Here is a 19815-nt window from a genome sequence, read left to right as displayed (position 1 = left end):
AGGAGGTCACTTTATTAATTGTCCTTTGGTGGCATCTATGACCCCCCGCACACACACACACAAGTCCCTTTGACACACAGAGAAACTCAGACACACACAACCAATACACTCCCTGAATAGAGCGTCTCTCAAGTCTGAGCATCTCAGCTCTTGTGCCTGCGCTGTACCTCTTGTTTCTCTCGATTTCAGCAAATTGCTAAAGTGTTAATGCACCTGGGGCCCACTTACAGGGCCATTTCAATCAGGCTTTAATAGAGCTCTGTGGCATTTGCTCCGGCGCACGCGACCTGGTGGCAGAGCCTCAGCTCATCGCACACATGCAGGAAACAGCACGTCCTCTGAGCTCAGCGAGAGACACTTGAAGATCCTTGTGTTGTGAGGAGCACATAGCAGATCAAAACTATATATTATTCTGGAGTGGAATGTCCAGCTTTTTTAAATGATTGTGCATTTAAGGGCTGTGAACATCAATGGTCGGCACATACGTCTCTTTGTGAGGGCCGTCGGGTGATAGAGTCATCTGGAGAACCAGAACCAGATGAAAGCGGATGCATCATATTCCAAATAAACCAGATTGACTCTGTGTAGTTTCTGCTGTGCATCTTTTAAAGGCACAGTTCAACCAAAAATACAAATGTATTAAAAATATCCTCATTCTCAGGCCATCCAAGATGTAGATGACTTTGTTTCTTCATCAGATTTAAATGTAGCATTCCATCACTTGCTCACCAATGGATTCTCTTGCAGTGAATGGGTGCCGTCAGAATGAGAGTCCAAACAGCTGATAAAAACATCACAATAATCCACAAGTAATTCACACCACTCCAGTCCACCAATTAACATCTTCTGAAGCTAAAAGTCCATAGTAATGCTTCCTCCAGTGGTCTGGTCTGAATCAGGACAAACTAAAACAGCCCAAAACAGCTCTAAACAAATATATGGATGGATTTTGATGTGAGAGGACAAGAGCAGTTTAAAGTTAAAACAGCTTAATGATGGATTTGTTTCTTACACACACGCAGCTTTTGGCTTCATGAGACGTTCATTGATGGACTGGAGTAATGAAGATTACTTGTGGATTATTGTGATGTTTTTATCAGCTGTTTGGACTCTCATTCTGACGGCACCCATTCACTCCAGAGCATCCACTGGTGAGCAATTGATGTAATGCTAGGTTTCTCCCAAAATCTGATGAAAAAACATTTTAGGTGGCCTGAGGGTGAGCACATTTTAAGCACATTTTCATTATTGGTGAACTATTCCTTTAAAAGCAAGGCCAGGAATTTAGTGGCAGTATGATTTGCAAGTTTCTTTCATACCACGACCAGCAATCACACAGTTGTTCAGTCATGCTGGGTTTATGAGCAATATAAACTAAATCCACTCGCAAGCATAAAGATGGCAGCCTGGAGTCCTTCAGCATCTCCTGCCTCTTCTTAACACACACACACACACACACACACACACACACACACACACACACACACACACACACACACACACACACACACACACACACACACACACACACACACACACACACACACACACACTTGCTCTCATCTGTAAGTGTTGATATAAGTCTTAAATTCTGTCCAAGATATTATCCATTTTAAATCTGCTAATATTTTGAAACGAATCGTCATATCATAGTGCTGAAAATGAATGTGCCGGCGGGGTGGATATAAAACAGCAGGTGCTCAGAAGCACAGGCCACAAATCAAGTTAACAATCTGTAATGATGACCTGTGAGTATTGAAAGGTAGATCTGAAATATGATGATTTCCATTCCTTTACTTCACTAATGTATATGCGCTCTAAATATCCCAAACAAGATTAACGAGTTTGCTGAGAAAAGCCTGATTTGCTCTGTAAATTCAAAGCGAGGCGCGGAGCTTCTTTGCATGCGTAAGCGACGCATTACTGCATGCGGATATTGATTGCATGGTCGTTATGAATTTACAGCATGCTTGAGGAACAGCACATGCGCAGAAACAAGAGCTGCCAACAGCCGTGAAAGCATTACAGAAAAAACAAGAGCAGAACAATTTCCAAAAAAAATCCTAACTGTGATTAGTCCTGTGTGTGTATTAGTCATTGCATGAACTTTCCTTATACTAGAGGTGAGGCTCTTTTCTTAAAACATATACAATTCAGCTTGAACTTAATCATGTTGACAGTTCACCTCAAAAATGAGTTTTATATACCTTGCAGAATTCTCAAAATGTTGATTATTTTACCAAATTAATGCTGCTCCTGAAGGAAAAATTATGCATTAAGAGCCTGGGATGTAAACTTTTGAACAGAATGAAGATTTTTCTTATTTTGCCAAAATTTCATCACCCTTCAAAAGCTACAGAAGAAAAAATTCTCGTTCAAAACGTTTTTTACCCCCTGGCTCTCATTTGAACCTTTTGTAAATGTGAAAAGATGGATCTCAAAATCATAAAGTCATTGTTGGAAATGGTTCAAATACACAAAAATGCTGAAAAACCTAAGAATTTGAGGGACGTGAAGGATTTTTCTGAAGAACAGTGGGCAGTTTAACTGTTTAGAACAAACAAGGAAATCATGAACAACTATCACTAAACAACCAACCAACAACAACAACAAAAATCGGTGAACGGGGTCATTTTCATAAATTCAATTATTATTTTCTCTTGTGGACTACATGTAAACGTCTTTTATGTGAAATATCTTATTCAAGTCAGTACTAAATAAAAAATAACATGCATTTTGTATGATCTCTCTTATTCTGGTAAAGTAATTAACATTCTGCAAGGTGTATGTAAATGTTTGACCTCAACTGTATATAAAGTGGTAAAGTGGGGTTTAAAAGACAAATATTTAGTGATATCAGTTTGACTTCACTGACAATATTAGATGAGAACAAAACTTTATGAGTTCACACTATATAAAAGAAAATTGATATGATTAAATATCATAATGCTGTGTTATTTATCTGCAGAAGGTTTTCTGTGTGCAGCATGTGAATTTTTATGCATTGTATATTTGGAGTTCTAGTTTGACAACTTAATTAATATCCATTGTGATGCTTAATATCTTTATCTTGGCTAATAATTTGATTGGACTACTAAAAGTTACACAAAATGTGGGTCACACTTTTGGTTAACTACTATGTAATAACATTAAGATATGGATTAACTGTCTTACTACCAGTCATTGTGGTAAATTCCCACATTTATTGCTAATGATTTTGCGGCATGGTTACATTTAGGAGTAAATGTAAGGTGGTTGTAGGTGTTAGGTTTTGAGGTAAGGGTTGGGTTACGGTTAGGCAAAAAGGTAAGAGTGTAACTACGAATGTTAATTAAATGCAATTTATTTAAGTGTAATTACAATGCACCAACATATATGAACATAAGTACAGTGGTGGCCAAAAACATTAGAACACTAGTATTTTGGAGAAGTTGCCACCGTTTTTTAAGGATTTTGTCTGTCTCATTTTGTTCTGTTTCTTTTTCAAACTAAAATCTCACTGGATTATTACAGTTAACGGCAGAATGAATGTTTATTTTATATTAACTGGAATTAAGTATTTCATACCATGTGCTTTGGCTGTAAGCCAAAACAAATAGTTAAGGCCAAATAAAATACAGTATGACCGAAATATGAACTAACACACCTCATTCGTCACATGATAAATGAATGCTACTATCTAAATTAAACATGCAACATAAAACACATGTGACACATTTATAAGTATAGGCTGTGTAGGGTACTGTGCAGTAAAAGAAAAAAAGAAAAAGAAAAAAGAAAAAAAGGTAAAAACATAACATGAATATAAGAATTTAATAGTAAAAATGATTTGTCATAAAGATTATTATAGTATGCTTCAGAAGAAAATATTATATAATTCTTTCTATTTAATTCAATGTGTTACTTGCCATTTCTTTGCAATTATTTCTCTTGTAGTTTTTGAGTAAAAACTGTTTTAACGTAATCCTATGTTGCAAATTATTATTATTTTTTTGGAAGTACAAAATTAAAACCAACAAAGATTGTTGAGTATACTTTAAAAGACAAAAAAAAAAAAAAAACATAATATGACCCTGGACCACAAAACCAGTCGATTTTTCTTTTATGTCAAAAATCATTCGGATATTAAATAGAAATCATGTTCCAAGAAGATATTTTGTAAATTTCCTACCGTAAATATATCAAAACTTAATTTTTGATGAGTAATGCATTGCTAAGAACTTCATTTGAACAACTTTAAAGGCGATTTTCTCAATATTTAGAATTTTTGCACCCTCAGATTTCAGATTTTTAAGTAGTTAATAGTATCTCAACTAAATATTGTCCAATCCTAACAAACCAGGCATCAACTGAAAGCTAAATTATTAAAATATTAGCCTTCAGATGATGTATAAATCATATGACTGGTTGTTTCTTTGTAATAGTTTGTAAAATTGACCAGCAATTTCTAAGTGAAAATGATTCCTCCACCAAATACTTTTCAGTATATAACATGCAACTTTTAAAATTTGTGCAAATACAAGTCCCAGGTTTATTAAACTACAAAGCTGACAGAAATGACCAGTTCACATGTCATCTTCACGTATGCATAAGTCCTTGCGCATATGCATGCGTTCGTAAGCATGTAAACAAGCGGCGTGTGCGTATACAGGAGTCTGCTGGTCAGAGGTTGAGCGTGCTGGTCCTGACACCAGCTCTCCTTTGTGCGTCTGTCATAATCAATCACGCGTCTGAATGGAGTGTCTTGTGCGGGGAAGGAGGGCACCAATCACACGCCTCATTAAACAGGCTTGGTTACTCAATGTAGAGCTGATCCCAGGACACTCAGCCGGTTGCCGTCTGAGGAAACTCCAGCCAGACTGGAACATGGACACTGGGGATCTTGGATGAGAAGGTGTTTCTCATTTAAGAAGAGAATTTCGATCTTACTAAACATCCAAAAGCTGAGTTCCAGTCTGTTTCAAGGCTTTGTTGAAGACCAATGACTGACTGTATGTCTGGTTATCCGTTAGCCTAGCCGCTAGTGCAGTAAACTCTCATTGTTCTGAAAGTGTGTCCATCTGGCAGTTTCATTGGCGAGCGATGGCTTCCAGAGCAGCTGGCTAAACTGTCCAACCGCTCTCATCCGCGCGTTCCTGACTGCCCAACCGCCGCCCCGAGTGTGCTGACCGTTCAGAGGGTCAGCAGGCCGCGGCGGGTCTGGACGGGTGACACCATTGAGCCTTTTGTTCACTTGTGTCCTACTGTAACTGTCTGAATATGATTAGCTGTGGTGCACAACCCCGTTAAACAGCATCAGTGGTGATAGTGATACTGGCTCAGTCATCATTCATCAACAAGCACAGTGTGTCAGTGTGATTTTGTTATATTTATCTATTTTTTGGTTGGTTATTTATTTAATTCTTCAAGATATTTATGATCGAGTATGCTGTTTTTTTAAGCATACTCTTCTGTTCCAAAGTTTGGGGAGAAAAAAAAAGTGTACTTTTATTCATCAAGGGCAATTAAACTGATCAAAACTGTCAGTAAAGACATTTATGATGTTACAAAAGATTTCAATTACAAATGCATGCTGTTCTTTTGAATTTTCTATTTATCTGTGAATCCTGATAAAATAAAATGTTTCACTGTTTTCAAAATTAATGATAACCAGAAATGTTTCTTGAGCAGCAAATCAGTATATTAGATTGATTTCTGAAGGGTCATGTGACACTGACGACTGGAGTAATGATGCTGAAAATTCACCTTTGAATCACAGGAATAAATTACAGTATATTTTACTATATATTCACATGGAAAACAGCTATTTTAATTTGAAATAATATTTCACAATTTTACGATATTTTTTAACAAATAAACATAGCCTTGGTGAGCAGAAAAGACTTCTTACAGACTCTTAACTTTTGAACGGTAGTGTGAATAAAAACATAGAAATCAACAAGATTATGTACAAAGCAGAATAAAAGATTTATTCATATTTAAAATCCGTTTTCCATTTTGATTTTATTTAAAGATTTAGTCATTTTGTTGTGTTCATCATCATTACTAGTATTTTATAATATTGTTAGTACATTTTGTAAGTTAAGGTCAAAAGTTTACACCCCTTTCAGAATCTGCAAAATGCTAATTATTTGACCAAAATATAAGGGATCATACAAATTGCATGTTATTATTTTTTTATTTAGTACTGACCTGAATAAGATATTTCACATAAAATAAGTTTACATATAGTCCACAAGAGAAAATAATGGTTGAATTTATAAAAAATGACCCTGTTCAAAAGTTTATATGTTTGAATTTTGAAATTTGAATGATCCACAGCTGTTTTTTATTTAGTGACAGCTGTTCTTTGTTCTTCAGAAAAATCTTTCAGGTCCCACAAATTCTTTGGTTTTCCAGCATTTATGTATTTGAACCCTTCCCAACAATGATTGTATAATTTTGAGATCCATCTTTTCACACTGAGGACAACTGAGGGACTCATACGCAACTATTACAAAAGTTTCAAACGCTGACTGATGCTCCAGAAAGAAACATGATGCATTAAGAGCCGGGGAGTGAAAACTTTTGAACAGAATGGAGATGTTTACATTTTTCTTATTTTGCCTAAACGTCATATTTTTTCATTTAGTACTGCCCTTCAGAGGCTACAGAAGATAATTCATGTTACCCAGAAGACAAAACAAGTTAAAATTCAAAAAGTTGTATATTTTATTTATTGTATATATCTTTTATCAGTTATTTTTAATTTCAATTTATATTTTATTTCAAGTAGGACAAATGTTTTATGGTTTAGGTTTGACTTTCAGTTTTAGTTAATTATATATACTTCGGTTTAGCTGTGATTTGCAGACTCAAACCCTTGACAGACTGGTAAGTGTTTAGTTTGATGCAGAATAAGTGCATCTCCAAACCTCCAGTCAGTGTCTCACCAGACAGCAGCGGTTTTGAGATGCTGCTCGGTTCAAAGGGCGACTGCACTTCTACTGACATCAGCCTCCTAATATTGAGATGCTAATGATGAAGCGCATAATGGCACAAAGGCAGAATGCTGTGACTCTCTCCAGAACAATGGCCTTTAGCTCACAGCCGACACATTTACGGCCCAGCATGTGTCGCTGGCTTCATCCTGCAACAATACGAAGCCACAACTGTCCACCGCTGAGGAATCTCTGTGCTCTCGCCTGGCTTTTTATTCCTCAGCGCAACTGCCCCATATTTCATGTTGCTTTGAGTGACCCTTAAGACCCTTTCTTTATTTGGAGAAGTTTGACTAAAAGAGCAAAAACAACACACGTCAGGTCAGACGCATTATATGAGGTCAGAGTTCAAAGCCCTTAAGAGAAGTTAACACGTCCTTCTGGAGCTCTTCTGTAGGTGGTCTCATCTTCTACCTGCTGAAAACAAACAGCAAATGCAGAATATTTTCACTTAAGACTGAATCTGATGTAAACACTTCGTAATATTATCAGAAAAACATCAGAGGTGAATCTTATGAATCACTCCAAAACAAACCATAATTTAAAGTAAACAAAACCCAATTTTTAGGACCATTACGGACCATTTTTTTTGACAGTTATGCACATCCCCTTCTGGATGCTGTAATTTCATACTACTAATTCTCATTAGATACCTGTAATACAGTGATGTTTATTAAAATAAGCATTACAAAAGCAGTAAAACAAACATATATAGCCTATATACATACAGTTGAAGTAAAATGTAACATACTGGCAGAATCTGAAAATGTTTTTTTTTTTTTACCAAAATTTGAGAGATCATACAAAATGCATCTTACCTGAATAATATATTTCACATACAATACATTTACACAAGATAAAATAATGGTTGAATTTTTAAAAATGACCCTGTCCAAAAGTTTACATACACTTGATTCTTAATACTGTGTTGTTACTTTTTTCTCTTTTGTTTACTGATTGTTGTTTATGAGTCCCTTGTTTGTCTTGAACAGTTAAACTGCCTGCTGTTCTTCAGAAAAATCCTTCAGGGCCCACAAATTATTTTTTTGTATTTTTGTGTATTGGAACCATTTCCAACAATGACTGTATGATTTTGAGATCCATCTTTTCACACCAAGGACAACTGAGGGACTCATATGCAACTGTTACTGAAGGTTCAAACACTCACTGATGCGTCAGAAGGAAAAACTATGCATTAAGAGGTGGGGGGTGAAAACTTTTAGAATTTTAAGATCAGGGTAAATTTAACTTATTTTGTCTTCTGGGAAACACGTATCTTTTGTAGCTTTTAAAGGGCAGTACTAAATGAGAAAGATTACATTTAGGCAAAATTAGAAAAAAAATATAGAAAAATATCCATTCTGTTCAAAAGTTTTCACCCCCGGCTCTTAATGCATGTTTTTTCCTTCTGGAGTATCAGTGAGCATTTGAACCTTCTGTCATACTTGTATATGTGTCTCTCTGTTGGCCTCAGTGTGAAAAGATCAGAAATCAGAAATGCAAAAATGACTTTATCTCAGCCTACACATATACACTACCCAAATCCAGCCATTCAATATTTGACTTATATGTTTACACAGACATTTCTTTATAAATCATGTTTTCAAAGCAGATGTCCTCTAACAAGTAACACATCCAAAGACTTCAATCAGCATTGAGTCTTTCAGAGACACATTAGGCAATGTCATCAGAGACGGATCAGAGCAGAACCAGCTCACATAATGATGGATGCAACGAATCAGCTCCAAAATTAATGGATTTATTATTTGTAATTCATCCACGGCGTGTCAGTGAATCCGGGACAAATGTGCTGCCGTGAGGAGCTCTGGGGTCAGACATTTAAAAGCCTGCATTTATCAGTGTGTCATTATTATACGTCATTAATACTGAGGCACTCTTGATTAGAAAACAATTCATCCAGTGCTCTACAAATCACACAGGTGTAGGCGCAGGAGGTGGTTTAGTGGAATTGTTTTCGTGGAGATTCTTTCATGCGCACTAACTAAAGGAGAAGTGAACGGGGGGGGGGGGGGGGGGGGTTGTTTTGGGAAGGGGAGCCGGTCTGGGTCAAGAGGGGGACGTGTTGTGTTTTTCCTTTCTTTCTTTCAGGGGCAACAGGATTTAGGAATCACACACTTGTCTCTCGGCCTGTAATCCCTCAGTCTCAGACTCGTGACCCACTTTCCTGGAGGAGCGGCGCGGGTGATGGGTCGGCCGGCCGGCGTAGAGAGGCGCTCGTGTGCGCAGGCGGGTGAGCCGGAGGGCAGCGGGTCAAAGACAAAACCAAAGGGCAGTGCGTGGCTCCCCGGGGGCCTCATCCTGTCATCAGGGGGAAATAAATATCTGTAAGGGTCACTGAAATGCTTCGAAAAGATACAACCTATGACTGCAATATACAACACAAATTTGAGTTGCACAAGTGTGTTGAGATCAAACACACCACAAACAGCTCATTAAGATCTTCAGGAACACTTGAGTATTACATTTATGCATTTGCAAGGCACTTCTTGTTTCTTGATAACACTTTACATTATGGCCCCATTATTTCATGATAGTTAATGCAAGTGACCTACAATTGTTACCTTAAAGAATTTTTACCTGAATTAAACAATAAAATGGTATACATTAATGTATTTCAGTTGATTCAGCGATTTTTTTTAATTAAATAATTTTTATTTATTTATTATTTTTATTTATTTATTTTATTTTTATTATTTAATCATTTATACATTTTTTATTTATTTGACTAAAACTATACCTATTCTAGTAAATATAAATGTTACCATTTTTTTGTAATAATGAGCAATGCATTTGTTACAGTATTTATTCAACTTAATTAATGCAAATATAATATAATATAATATAATATAATATAATATAATATAATATAATATAATATAATATAATATAATATAATATAATATCACACAAGTAGTCATATGATATTACAGCATGGCTGAGATAGCTGGGTTGTTTCACTGAAAGCTTATTGTATTACTGTTTTAAATGCTCACTGAAGTTATTGAGTACAGGAAAGTATTATGAAAGAAAGATGGACTGAGCAAGTATTACCTGCATCTGATACTGTATTCATTCTTCAGCTCAATCTCATTTTGACAATAAAACATTAGTTTGAATGTCTGCTGAGGAAAACGATATCTTTGTTGTACTATCCTTTCATCTCTTAAGGGTGATTTCCAATAACAAAATCATGTAATTCCCTAGTATACAATTGTCAAAAAAAAAGAAAAAGAAAAAGAAAAAACAGTATGTGACAAAAGAAGTATGTCTGAATTCACAGTAGTCATAAAAAAAGTTAAAAGTTGTCTTAAGACAAGAACAGGTTTTCTTTTTGGTTTTAGGACACATTTGTTGAAAGGTTTTGATCCATTTCAAAGGTTGACTACTGTATACCATAATCCATTAAGTTATTAGTTATATAAAATATAATGTTATAAGACTTTGCCCTCAGCCAAAACTATAGACCAATTTGGAGTAGATGTCATATTTACGCCACTTGTGGTGGCAGAAAAAAACGCTGGTAACAAGTGAAGGAAAATGGGTAAAATCCATGGAATAAGAGAAAAAATGGTTGTGCCTTTACATATCAGAATCATTTTCATAGAATACTGTCATCAAAAATGGCATTTAAAGCTCAGACGTTTAAATATTTAAACTAATGGATAAAACCTGCTATGATTATTCTACTTTTAAAGCATAAATTTGATTTAAACAATTTGTCTACATAATATTCACATAAGTCATTTTCTATTACAGTTGCAGCATAACTAAAATACTATTTTAACCTATAACATCTTACATAATGTCATGGTGCGTGTAGAAAGGGTGCAACACGAAGTTGAATTCAAAGCAAAGTTCTTTAATTATGATCCACAGACAGGAAAGGCAGAGATATACACACACTAGGTAACCTCAAAGCTGGACAAAGAACACTGAAACCAAACCAACTAATAAAGGGGTGCTAATTACAAAGACAGGTGCAGGGAATAACACTAATGACAGGAAGACCAAATATGGGTATACGGGAGAAACCAAGACAGACAGAATGACATAACATTTACCTATTTCGTCTCACAGTTCTGACTTTTTTCTCCGAAAATGCTAGTTTATGTCTTGTAGTTCAGACCTTATCTTGATTTAACTCAACAATAGCAAGTTTGTCAATTCTGAGGAAAAAGAACCCCCGAAGTGTGGGAAATTAAATCATGATTTTGAGCCGAGGGGAAAAAGAGAGAATGACAGGTTGCTTTTTCTTATCAGACTTGAGATATAATCTCAGAATTGCAAAAATAAAATGCATTCTTTTATTCAATGGTTTCATGTTTATCCACTATAGAAGAATATCTGGCTGAAGTAAGGCTGCTCTAAACAGCTAAATTCGTGCCTAAAAACTATTAAAGCTACATTCTGTGACACAAAAAAACATATTTGTTAAAAAATAAAATTATTTAACTCATGCAGGTGAATTTTTATTTTTGGGTAAAGTACCCCTTAAAAAAATGCTACCTTACTTTCAGTTAATGCACATGCATTTTCGGTTTTCTGGGAATCAAACCCATGACTATACAAGTTCAGAAACACTCACAAAAACTGATTACATTGATAATTATTAATCGGAGGAAGGAATGATGATTTCTTTGCTAATGTTTCTGCTGAATCAACCTCACAATCATTCAGTTCTAGAACTGAACCATTTCAGCGTGGAGTACACTAGACTCTTAAACACACTCTTAAACCTAAGGAGCCAGGATTTCTGTGAGATCCCATTCAATTCCTTCTTATAATCCAGCATTTACGCAGATCATCCATTGACATAAAGGGATAAAAAAAAGAGCGCTGCATTATCTTAGGCCTTCTTTATGGGAATGGGACAAAGACAGGAGCTCATATTGCTGTTTTGCTCATCTCTGGACTCTCTTTTGTGAGGGACTGTAAGTGTGTGGGATGGGCTCTGATAATCCCTGCCCCTGATCCACCTCCAGCCAAAGTAGGCCAAGAACCGGAGGAGACGAGCGCCTGACCTCAGCCCAACTCACACACGGCCCAAACACGGCCATCAGGGTGCTTCTGTACTCAAACTAACATGCTGAAACGGCTTCACAACTATTTGTTAAATAAAATGATTAATAGGCTTTAATTTATTATACAGTCCAGCAAAACCCCATGGACAAAAAATCTATTTATTAGACAAAAAAGAGCCATGTTTTTGGTCTGTTCTTCTATTATTTATATAATCTTTTTAATTTGGCCTTTATTTGATATATTTTTCATTTTCTTTTAGTTAAAGCTTTAATCATTTTGTTGAGTTTTTCTTTTTGGTCCAAATATGTCTACATAATGCTTATTTACGTCGGACTGTTTACTGTTTATGTTACGTTTACATTAAATATTTATTTTAATAAATCAAGTACATAAAAATCTAAAATATTCTCAGCAATTATCTGAAATAAAAATTTATAATCTTATATATTTTTTATATTTTATTTCAGTAAACATTCATTTTAATTTTAGTGTTGAATTTTTTTTTTTTATGGTTTAACTTTACATTTTTAACTATAATAAAACAGATATGTGACCCTAGACCACAAAATCAGTCATAAGGGTTAAATCAGCTGAAAGCTGAATAGATAAGCTTTCCATTGCTGTATGGTTTGTTAGGATAGGACAACATTTTATACAGCCAAGATACAGTAATTTTAAAAACCTGAAATCTGAGGAATCAAAATTTTGAGAAAATCACCTTTAAAGTTGCCCAAATTAAATTCTTTGCAATGCATATTACTAATCAAAAATTAAGTTTTGATATATTTAGGGTACGACATTTACAAAATATCTTCATGGAACATGATCTTTACTGGTTTCGTGGTCCAGGGTCACATATTTAAAATGCATAAACTAGCAGAAATGAGCTCAAAGCCAATACACACGGTCATGTCATGCGGCCTTTGAAGATTCAAGATGCTTTAAAAACACAGAGGCTCAGGAATATTGCTAAGCTAAAGACGCAGCTCTGCTGATTTGGCTCCATCTGCTGAAACCCGAGTTTGTCATAAGGTTACTTTTGTGATGTAAACCTGCTACCATGGTTACGGCGGTAACTGAACACGGTCAGCAGAGTCTGTCTCTCTTCAGCATCTGGTCAGCAGCCAGTGTCCTTCTCAACAGGTAACGCAAGACACACTGGGATGCCACACAAGCGTTCAGTGCAACCAACAGGCCAGAAAACACTACCTCAAAAAAAAAAAAACCCATTAGACAGGCTTATTTCTTATAAAATGCACTGCATCAAACTGTAAAGGAATACATTTTTAATATGTTTAAACATGGAGGTTTTGGCATCACAGGACGTTAATTGGTGAACTGGAGTGGTGGGGATTACTTGTGGACTATTCTGGTGCTTTGAACAGCTGTTTGGACTCTCATTCTGATGGCACCCATTCACTGCAGAGAATCCACTGGTGAACAAATCCTCAAATCTGATGAAGAAACATACTCATCTACAATCTACATCTACATTTTAAGCTAAATTTCATTATTGGGTGAGCTATTCCTTTAACTGGGCTGTTCTAGATGTTAATCTGCCATGAAGTCTTCCACACTGCCACATGCTTTATGGATTAGCATTTCATTCCAAAACTCACGACTGCATCACTTGCATTAACAAGTGTTTTCTCACACCCACATTGTTGTCCAGAAAGCAAGTGCAGCATGCACTCACTTCTTTGAGATGATTTTACTCACCCCGAGAAAGTACTGTCTGCCTGCTTTCAATGCAGAGGTCAGGGTTAAATTAACCTGGTCAACCCCCATTCAAACACAGACAGCTGGTATACCCAACGCTCAGCCAATCACAAACCTGCATGGAGTGGGATGAAACTAGCACACTGGACTGTATATTCTTAGCTTTTATAGAGACAGTGGTGGGTTTAACTTTGGAATTTTACATTAGACATCAAGAGGTGACCCAACAAACTAGTGCAATTAATTATTGCATAAAAGCCAGTAGAATGTTCTTTAGATCTAACACTGACATGTATTAATGTGAACTGAAGCTGAAGAAGCAACATGACCAATGGCAATTTTGGTTTCTAAATGTCTGGTGAAATTTAATATTTGATGCTTTTAATAGCCAAAAGTTTACAACACAACACATTGTGGTCGAAACATACCATGTTTATCCTTTTTTTAAGTATTAAATGCAGTCATATCGCCTTTGGCTTTGTGTGTTTTATTGAAAATGAAGGCATTACACATCCTGTTTGTCTTTCTCATTTATTTTATAAGTGGAACTCTGCAAGATTATACAATTAGTTGCATTTTACACTGTAAAAAGCAGTAACAATGCAGTACCTTAAAGAGCCATTTCTACTTAATTGAACCTATAAAAAATAGTTCCGTTAGTATAAATCAATGTATTATGTGACCCTGGACCACAAAACTAATCATAAGTAGCATAGATATATTTGTAACAATAGCCAACAATACATTGTATGGGTCAAAATTATTGATTTTTCTTTTATGCCAAAAATCATTTGAATATTAATTAAAGATTGTGTTCTACAAAGATATTTTGTAAATTTCCTACAGTAAATATATCAAAACTTAATTTTTGATTAGCTAAGAACTTCATTTGGACTACTTTAAAAGCAATTTTCTTAATATTTTGATTTTTTTTTTTTTTTTTTGTGTATACCCTCAGATTCCAGATTTTCAAATAGTTGTATCTCAGCCTTTCCTAACAAACCATACATCAGTGGAAAGCTTATATTTTGTTGTATAAATCTAATTTTTAAAGAAATTTACCCTTATGACTGGTTTTGTGGTCCAGGATCACAAATAATATTTGTTACTCAAAATTTCAGTTAGCATGTTGTTCCAGTGTATTATTTTGCATTGTTCTGTTTTCTCTGCTGTTTTCTCATCACTGATCTAACATTTATTTACAGTGTTTACCATGTGTCATTGTACTCTCAAATCATATTAATTAGCAGTTAATTGCTCTGACAATAAAGGACAGCAGTCAGGAAGAAATCTTGAGGCTGCGTGAAGATAAGACATTGTTTCTTCTTGCTTTGCAGCCCATAAAAACAAGAGGCAGAAAAACAAACACAAGAAAACAAAACAATAAGCATAATACAATAAAGTAAAAACAATACGGATTACGTTAAGATGAGTAAATCACGCCACAGCATTTGAAATTCATCCCCTCTGGCGCTGATCCCCACGTCGAGTATATTTTGTCTTTCGCACACCAGGGTCAATATCTTCTCAACATGCGGCAAACTTCTCTAGTCAGCTTACTGGAGCGGTCTAAACGACATAACACGCATTACCGCCAGGCTAAAGTGCACTGGAAGTCAAGGCAAAATGGCCATTAGCCTAAGGAGCTTGTCTGCTGGCAGGAGGAATTGTCTTAGGATTGTGAGCTTGGGTGGGAGTTTTAAAAGGTTTTAGAGGAGGGCTAAAAGTCTTGTGCTGCGAGCGGATCCCAAAGATGTGGCTGAGCGGAATGAAAACAATGCCATGGATTTGCCAGCTCACTGCCCGGAGTCCCTCCCTTTCTCTCTGCCGGCTTTGGTCCAGCAGTGGGGCTTTGGAAGGATTTGCAACTTTCTCATTAGGTAAATTGGTTTGGTGGCTTCCAAACCGCTGGGCTTGACCAGTGACATTCAATGCATATATCGCTTACTCTTTCTATAGCACAAAAGACCCAAGAGTACATTGGATGTTCTAGTTTTTAGAGCTGCACCTAAAAGAAGTTCTTGGCATTTCAAAAATGTTTCTTAGCTGCTGCTATCCCTGGAAAGAGTTTCTTCAGACATCAAAGCAAAACAAAGAGGTTGTCCTATTAGAGTTGTTTGCCGAAGTGTTGGAACACTAATCTGAATGCTGAGAGAGACATGTCCATATGCATTGGCTATATCACTCTCTCCTCTCCACCTGTAGCTGGTGTGTGGTGAGCGCACTGGCGCCGTTGTACTGTGGCTGCCGTCGCATCTTTCAAGTGGATGCTGCACACTGGTGGTGGTTGAGGAGAGATCCCCCATATGACTGTAAAGCACTTTGGGTGTACGGCAATACACAATGAAAGCGCTATTTAAATGCATCATTCATTCATTCATTCATTCATTCATTCACTATGCAATCTCTCAAAGTCTATGGTGGTTACAGGTTGAAATAGGAAAATACCAGAAAGATTTGAAGTCAATAAGAAGAAAATTCAAGCTGTCAAAGACTGGCCTCAATTTTCCACAGTGAAAGAATTACAACACTTTTTAGGATTTGTCAACTTTTTCCACCAATTCATTGCCAACTTGAGCCAAATCAGTTCACCTCACTCCTCTGTAACCAGGCCAAGTCTCTGTCCTGAGCACCAACAGCCTTATCCACCTTCCATGCATTAAAAAAAGCTTTCTGCACAGCTCCGAGCCTATTCTAATTCTGAACTCCCTCTCATAGTGGAGGTCGGTGCATTAACCATAGTATGAGCCTCCCCATCTCCATGCATGTGTCTATTGCTCCAAAAAAATTCTGTAATTACCGTTATTAATCAAATCAACTTATTAATCAATCAAACTAGCATCAGAAGGGTGGAGGCATTGGTTGGAGGGAGCTAAACACCCCCTTGAAGTAATCACTGATCTTCAGAACAATGAATACCTACGTGAAGCTAAACGATTACAACCTATGGCATCCTTTACCTGTCTCCTACTGTCCTGGCCACAAGAATCAAAAAGGCAATGCATTATCCCACCAGTACAATCCAGAACCCTGTACATTTGCTTCTGAACCCACTCTCCCTCAAGCCATTTTAGTCAGTCTCATCCAGTGTTCCCTCAATGATCAGTCTGCCCAGGCTACACTCTCCTCACCAACCGCTACTGGTGGCCTAATACGGCTTGAGATATCTCCCAGTATGTTCATCATCCAAGTTCTGTGCCATCTCCAAGGTTCCATGTCATCTATCTGAGGGAAAACTGGTACTTAAAACCTGTTCCATGCCATTTGTTGTCCCACATCGGAATCTATTTCGTTACTCATTTACCAGCCTCTGATTCCCATACCTGCATCCGGATTGTAGTCGATTGATTCTCTAAAGCCTACAAACTGATTCCACTGAAATGTCTACCTACCACTCTTGAGACAACCAAGACCCTTCAACGCATCTTCCAGCATTTTAGGATCCCTGAAGATATTTTCTTGGACCGCAGACCTCAGTTTATCTCCAGGGTGTTGACTATTAGGAATCATGGTCTGTCTAACTTCTGGGTACCACCCTCAGATCCAGGAGATTGGGAGATATTTATGGAAAGAAAAGAATGGTGACCCATATCGCCAAGTATGGTGAACCATACTCAGAATCTGTGCTCTGCATTTTACCTATCCAAGTGCACACACACACTGTGAACACACACCCAGAGCAGTGGGCAACCATACTGCTGTGGTGCCCGGGGAGCAGTTGGGGGTTTGGTGCTTTGCTTAAGAAGAGTCGACTGGCAGTGGGCAGCCATATTGCTTCAGCACCTGGGGAGCACTCATGTTTGATGGGACTCATATCCGCACACTTCACATCAAAAATGCAATGCTATACCGGGTGTGCTACTGAGCATGTTTACTACTTCAGAAAAGCCACACACATGCAGCTAGCTAAGTGATCCAAATGTTTGCACAAAAAAAAAGTTTTATTTATTAATAATCTGCTCCAAAATAATAATCTGTGTGAAAAGGAATAAAAGTGATTGGGATTTTACTGCCTCTAGTGTTCATTTCAGCTGGAAACTGCAGTGAATTGTATAGTTATATTTTTGGAGTAAAGGCACATTTTTTCAATTATGATATGAGTCTTTTCAGAAGCACAGCATGTTATTTGTTGAAGCTTCAGCGATAACCTTTTTTAATCGGTTAATGCTTTCTAAGAATGTTCAGGCAGAGGAACTTTTTCCTGAGAATAAGCTTATAGCTGTTGAAACATCTGTCATTAGCATCTGCAGGAACAAAAGGAAGAACTGTTTGCTTTGAGCTGAATTGAGTTTTGGTTCCTAAGGGGCTGTCTCTGTAAAAGGAAAGGAAGTGATGTGAGGCCAAGTATGGTGAGCCATACTAGGAATTTGTGCTCTGCATTTAACCCATCCAAGTGCACACACACACAGTAGTGAACACACACCCGGAGCAGTGGGCAGCCATTGCTGTGGCGCCCGGGAAGCAGTTGGGGGGTTTGGTGCCTTGCTCAAGGGACTCACCTCAGTCGTGGTATTGAGGGTGAAGAGAGTGCTGGTTATTCACTCCCCCCACCTACAATCCCTGCCAGACCCGAGACTCGAACCTGCAACCTTTGGGTTACAAGTCCGACTCTCTAACCATTAGGCCACTGTCTGGTAACAGGAAGATAAAATAGACTAACATTCTGGACAAATACATCCATGGTCAAATACACATAACCAGAAACATCCTTCTTATCCCTGAGGTGCTCTTGGGTCTTTTTGACCCAAGAATGATTTGAAAAGTTCAATGGTCCTGAATAAAGTCAGACTTGTACTGTTTGTGGTCAAAAATGGCCGCATTGATAATGAATAAGAAATTAATTTTATCTAGTGGAAATGTTTGGTACTGTGCACAAACAAAATCTTACAGAAAAACAAATTTTGGAACACAACATTTACATTTATGGCTTTGATTTGCACAGTTTTAAAGAAAAACATGTTTTGGCAAATACAATTTGTATAATATTTGGAAATAGCATTTGTATGCATTTTTCAAAACAATACATTGAAACTTCTGTAACTTCACTTTTTTTTTTTGTAAAATTTTGTTTAGAAATAATTCAGAAACACCCGAAGAAGCAGATCAGTGTTTCAGATGGACAGGTGTGTTAGAGCAGAAGCTGAGTAACACAATACTCATCCTCTTAACTGTTTAAAACGTTATTGCATAAATGAAATACACATAATATATGTCAACATACCAAAAGCACAAATTTATCTTGCAATCTTGAGGGAATGTACCATCCACATGTTTTTCAAAACGACTGGGGACAAAACAGTGCTAGAAATATGATCTGAAGAAACATAACATAAGAGCTAAGTATTAAAAGAAAAGCAAGAAGGACAGATGGATCTTGTTTTTACTGGATGGACAGTGAAACAAACGAAATCAAAATTCAGTTGGCTATTTTAAACCTCCAAGCAGCTTACTGAAATCTCATTTTGTCTTGGGTTTTTCTTCTCGCTCTGTACAGTAATAAGCTGTGCCGCTGTGATGTGACATAATATGCAAGCCGTGGATTAAAACACTTGATAGCAAAACAGCCTGTTTTTCTTTTCTTTCTAGACAACGTGAGAAAAAAACAAACAAATCCAGACTGAGTGAAGAACATCAAACCACGTGCACATCTTATATCTGATTCTGAAGATAAACAAGTACATTTTCTGCATGAAAAATAGCTATAAACATGATTTCCAATCATCAGTGTGTCATAGAAAAACAAGCAACACAATACTGTACATAATCTCTTCTGCAATGAAAAAATATTTTATTTTGATGTCATTTTAACTTATTTTTAAATATAAGATTTATTAACTGTTGAGTTTATTAACTGAATAGCCATTTTGTAAATAAATACATACATAAAAATCAAAAAAGGGATGTATTGCAACAACAATAATAATAACAAATATATACAAACACACACACACACACACACACACACACACACACACACACACACACACACACACACACACACACACACACACACACACACACACACACACACACACACACACACACACACACACATGTTGGGTTTACATGTTTT

The sequence above is a fragment of the Garra rufa genome, chromosome 5, assembly GCF_049309525.1.
Source record: "Garra rufa chromosome 5, GarRuf1.0, whole genome shotgun sequence".
In the NCBI taxonomy this organism is placed as follows: domain Eukaryota; kingdom Metazoa; phylum Chordata; class Actinopteri; order Cypriniformes; family Cyprinidae; genus Garra; species Garra rufa.
This window is presented reverse-complemented; position numbering follows the sequence as displayed.